Below are 6,000 nucleotides of genomic sequence, written 5' to 3'. Positions count from 1 at the left end.
TTTTTTTTTTTTTTTTTTTTTTTTTTCTTCTCCTCCCCCATGGACTTCTGTTAAGTTTCTCAGGATCCACATAAGAGTGAAAACATATAGTATCTGTCTTTCTATGTATGACTTATTTCACTTAGCATAACACTCTCCAGTTCCATCCACATTGCTACAAAAGGCCATATTTCACTCTTCTCATTGCCACGTAGTACTCCATTGTGTATATAAGCCACAATTTCTTTATCCATTCATCAGTTGATGGAACTTTACACTCTTTCCATAATTTGGCTATTGTTGAAAGTGCTGCTATAAACATTGGGGTACAAATGCCCCTATGCATCAGCTCTCCTGTATCCCTTGGGTAAATTCCTAGCAGTGCTATTGCTGAGTCATACGATAGATCTATTTTTAATATTTTGAGGAACCTCCACACTGTTTTCCAGAGTGGCTGCACCAGTTTGCATTCCCACCAACAGTGCAAGAGGGTTCCCATTTCTCCACATCCTCTCCATCATCTATACTCTCCTGATTTGTTCATTTTAGCCACTCTGAATGGCATGAGGTGATATCTGAGTGTGGTTTTGATTTGTATTACCTTGATGAGGAGCGACATTGAGCATCTTTTCATGTGCCTGTTGGCCATCTGGATGTCTCCTTTAGAGAAGTGTGTATTCATGTTTCCTGCCCATTTCTTCACTAGATTATGTGTTTTTCAGGTGTGGAGTTTGGTGAGCTCTTTATAGATTTCAGATACTAGCCCTTTGTCCAATATGTCATTTGCAAATATCTTTTCCCATTCCATTGGTTTCCTTTTAGTTTTGTTGATTGTTTCCTTTGCTGTGCAGAAGCTTTTTATCTTCATGAGGTCCCAATAGTTCATTTTTGCTTTTAATTCACTTGCCTTTGGAGATGTGTCAAGTAAGAAATTGCTGCAGCTGAGGTCAGAGAGGTCTTTTCCTGCTTTCTCCTCTAGGGTTTTGATGGTTTCCTGTCTCACATTCAGGTCCTTTATCCATTTTGAGTTTGTTTTTATGAATGGTATAAGAAAGTGGTCTAGTTTCATCCTTCTTCATGTTGCTGTCCAGTTCTCCCAGCACCATTTGTTAAAGAGACTGTCTTTTTTCCATTGGATATTCTTTCCTGTTTTGTCAAAGATTAGTTGGCCATACTTTCGTGGGTCTAGTTCTGGGGTTTATATTCTATTCCATTGGTCTATGTGTCTGTTTTTGTTATTTGTGATCTTATTTATTTAATTCCTTGTTTTGTATTTTTCATAAGTCTGGATAGAAGCTTATTAGCAACCTTCTTTTTTTTTTCCCAATCAGCTCCTGGTTTTATTGTTGTGTTCTGTTGTGTTTTTTTTTCTTTGAGTTTTTATGCCATTTATTTATTGTTTGATCTTTTATTTATTTATTTCCTTCTTCTGGCTTTAGGCTTTGCTTTTTGTTATTTTTGTAGCTCCTTTAGATATAAGGATAGATTGTTTATTTGAGATTTTTCTTGCTTCTTGAGATAGACCTATAGTGCTACAGACTTCTCTCCTGATACTACTTTTGCTGCATTTCAAACTATTTCAATCATTGCCATTTCATTTTAATTTGATTCATGTATTTTTTAAATTTACTTCTTGATTTCCCGGTTGACCCATTCATGGTTTAATATCATGTAACTTAACCTCCATGTATTTGTGGTATTTCCAATTTTTTATTGTGGCTAACTTCTAGTCATAGCATTCTGGTCAAAGAATGTGAATGGTATGACTTCAGTCTTTTTGCATTTGTTGAGGCCTGTTTTGTTACATAACATGTGATCAAATCTGGAGACTATTCCATGTGCACTCGAAAAAAAAAAAGTGTATTCTGCTGTTTTAAGATGGATTGTTCTGAATATAGCTGTTAGGTCCATCGGGTCCAGTGTGTCATTTAAAGCCATTGTTTCCTTGTTGATTTTCTGTTTAGATGATCTGTCCATTTCTGTATGTGGGGTGTTAAAGTTCCCTACTATTATTGTATTATAATCAATTAGTTCTTTTATATTCATTACTAAAAATTTTATGTATCTGGGCGTCTCCATGTTGAGTGTATAAATATTTATAACTGTTAGATCTTCTTGTTGGATTGTCCCCTTTATTATGATGTCATGCTCTTCTTTGTCTCTTGTCACAGTCTTTGTATTAAAGTCTAGTTTGTCTGATATAGGTGTTGCTACTCTGGCTTTCTTTGACATCCATTTGTATGATGAATGATTCTCCATTCCCTCATTTTCAGTCTTCAGGTGTCTTTAGGTCTAAAATGAGTTTCTTTTAGGCAGCGTATAGATGGGCCTTTTTTTTTTTTTTTTCCTTTTTGCACATCTTGACACTGTATATCTTTTGACTGGAGAATTAGTCTATTTACATTCAGAGTAATTATTGATAGATATCTATTTATTGCCATTTTATTACTTGTTTTGTCATTGTTTCTGAAGATTTCCTCTGTTCCTTTCTTGTTTTTGTTGCTGTTGGTCTCTCCTTTCCACACAAATCATCCCTGTTAGTGTGTCTTGCATTGCTGCTTCAGTGGTCACAAACTATTTTAGTTTTTGTTTGTCTGGGAAGTTCTTTATCTCTCCTTTTATTCTGAATGATAGCTTTGCTGAGTAGTTTTCTTGGTTGCAGATATTTTTTTTTTCCATTCAGCACTTTGAATATATCATGCCACTCCTTTCTGGCTTGCCAAGTTTCTGCTAAGAAACCTCCAGCTAGCCTTGTAGGTCTTCCTTTATAACTTAAGGACTTATTTTGTCTTTCTGCTTTTAAGATTTTTGCTTTATCATTATATTTTTAAATTTAATTACAATATGTCTTTGTGTTAGCCTACTTTTGTTGATTTTGATGAGAGTTCTCTGTTCCTCCAGGATCTGGATGTCTATTTTCTTACCCAGATTAGGGATGTTTTGAGCTATTATTTCCTCAAATACATTTTCTGCACCATTTTCTCTCTCTTCTTATTCTGGAATTCCTATGATATGAATGTTATTACACTTGATCAAATCACAGAGTTTCCTATATCTATTCTCAATTTCCACAATTCTTCCTCCTCACTTTTGTTCAGCTTCATTATTTTCTATTCTTTTGTCTTCTATATCACTTATTTCTTCCTCTGCCTTTTCCATCCTAATGTTCATTGCATCAAGCCTGTTTCCATTCATAGTTTTTGCATTCTTAATTACTGACTTATTATTTTTACCTCTTTTATCTTTGAGGTATGGGTCTCTTTAATGCATTTTATTATTTTCTTAATCCCATTGAGTATCATTATGATTGTTGCTTTAAATTCCCCATCAAGCATGCTACTTATATCTGTTTTGCTCAGTTGTCTGGCCCTGATCTTATCTTGTTCTTTAATTGGTATGGATTTCTTTGTATTGGTGTTTTGTCTAACTCTCTGCCTTCTTCTGTGTGAAGTAGAGTCCTTTATATCTCCTGCTCCTGAGAGTAATGGCTTTATGAAGAAGAGATCATGCTGTGTCCAGGGCCTCATTCTTCAGGGAATGTCTCTGGTGTGTGTTGTGTGCACTCTGCTATTGTGTTTTGGCTGGTGAATGATTCAGATAAGCTGTCTGCAGAGGCTTTCCTTGCCTGCAGTTTTCAGTGTTTGGGTCTTTGTGAGAATGTGGTGATTTTTGACTAGATGTCCTCTGTCTGCTTATTAAATGAAACTTGCCCTGCAGACCTCTCTGGTTGGGAGATGTAGTGTGGGCAGGAGTTTGTGTTGGTCTTTACAGGAAAGGGTCTCTGCACTTGGACTGAGGCAAGCTTGACTGAGAAAGACAATTCTGTCAGGGCAAAGGGGTGTGGAGTTTGATGTAACCAAGTTACATAGCCAGTGTTGTCACTGCACTATTTCCAGCAGGTGGCTCTGTGGTTGTGCTGATGGGTGCTGAAGGGAAATTGTGCTAGGCAGCTCCTTTGTCCCTGAAGAGGTGTCTCCATGAATTCTGACTTTCAGGGACGCTCTCCAAAAAAAAAGCAATCTCTCTCTTGTATGTATCAGGGGATTTTCAGATTGTTGTTTCCACACTACCTGCCTCCTCGTTGTTTGCCTGCCTCTCTCTAGAGGTAGCACAGTGCCCTCCAGGCTGCCTACCCCTCAATCCTACTGACTTTTAAAACCCCAGGAATTAGGGAAGTGGTGTGGAGAGGAGCTTGCCCTGGTTTTCTGGGGAAGGGCGCAGCTGCATTGGGGCTTAAATAAGCATGACCAAGAAGGGCAGTCCCAATAAAGCAGAGGAGGGTGGGGCTTAGTATATGCAAGCTAGGCAGCATGTGTAAACCCTGAGTTCCTTCCAACAGGTGGCTTTGTGCTTATTGACAAGCAGGGGAAAAAATTCTCTCCACCCAGCTCCTTTATCTCTGGAAAGGAGTCTCCATGAATGCTGCATCTCAGGGACATGTGACAAAAAGGGTGAATAATCGCCTCCCTGTGTGCCCCAGGTATTCTTTAAATTGCTGTTTCCATGATGTCTGCCCTGGGATATTTTCCTGCCTTCTCTCCAGGAACAGCACAGTGACCTCAAGGCTCTATCCCAGTTGAACCTAGTACCTTTCAAACTCTAGATTTAAAGCCCTACTAGTTTCAAGAACTCAGGCAAATCAGCCCTTCTCAATTTCCCAAGAACAAGTTTAGGAAAATGTTCTCCTTGTGTCCTTCACTTTGTCATGTGCTTCTCTGCATCCATGGCTCCTTCCACTTTTCATCATTTCTGATCTGTGTCTCCTGACCCATGTCTCCATACTTCCTATCTTCTTTGAGGTGGTTTCTTTCCCTTTAGTTATGAAATTTGTCCTGTCATTCTTCAGGTTGGTTTCTGTGATATTTAGAATAATTTGATAGTTACCTACTTGTATTCATGGGTTGAAAGGAGCCTAGGGTCCCTTATTTTGCTGACATCTTCCTGAAGCTCTGTATAGATGCCTTTTGCTGCCTGCCACTCTCCATTTCACCAAGGTCTTAGCCTGAAACCTTAAGATTAAAGATTTCCAGTGAGTCTCTAACCCACACAAATGACCTGTCCAGTGCCTTTAGGCCTTCACCAGGATTTTCTGCTAAACTGCATCCAATGCTCTAGCTTCCACATTACCCACTAGAAGTGCAAACTCTGAATGATTTATTTAATATATTGGTGGATTTCGTTTGCTAATATTTTATTGAGAACTTTTGCATTTATGGTTATCAGATTTGGATTTGTAGTATTCTTTTTTATCGTGTTTTGTTTTTTGTCTCAGAATGATGCTGGCATAGAATATTTGGCAGTTTTCCTTCCTCTTCATTTGTTGTTAGTGTAATTTGAGAATAGGTATTAATTCTTCCTTAAATGTCTCTTAGAATTCACCTGTGAAGCCATCTATTCTTCAACTTTTGTTTATTGGGTTTTTCAGCGGTCTACATATATATATATTTTCTTTTATGATTTCTTTGTTGACCCATTTATTGTTTAGTAGCATGTTACTTAGCCTCATGTATTGATGTCCTTCCAATATTTTTTCATGTGGTTTGATTTCTAATTTCATAGCATTGTGATCAGAAAAGATACATGGTATAATTTCAAAGTTTTTTAATTTGTTGAGTCTTGTTTTGTGGCTTAACCTGTGATCTCTTCTGCAGACTGTTCCATGTGCATATGAAAATATATGTATTCTGTTTTGGGTTAGAAAGTTCTTAATATATTTGTTAGATTCATCTTGTCCAATGTGTCATTCAAAGCCATAGTTTCCTTTTGATTTTCTGTCAATGGGAAATCCATTGATGTTAGTGGTGTGTTAACAACTCATACCATTATTTTATTGCTGTCACCATCTTCCTTTATGTCTGTTAATAATTCTTTTATAAGTGAGGTGCTCATGTGTGCATAAATTTTTATACTATTTATGTCTTTTTGTTGATTTTTATAATTATGTAGGGACTATCTTTGTCTCTCTTTTTGTTAATGTTTGTTTATCTTTGACAGAGAGAAAGACAGAGCACGAGCAGGGGA

This window comes from Herpailurus yagouaroundi, unplaced genomic scaffold (assembly GCF_014898765.1).
Source record: "Herpailurus yagouaroundi ecotype Mexico unplaced genomic scaffold, PumYag 566, whole genome shotgun sequence".
Taxonomy (NCBI): domain Eukaryota; kingdom Metazoa; phylum Chordata; class Mammalia; order Carnivora; family Felidae; genus Herpailurus; species Herpailurus yagouaroundi.
Note: the sequence above shows the minus strand (reverse complement) of the source record.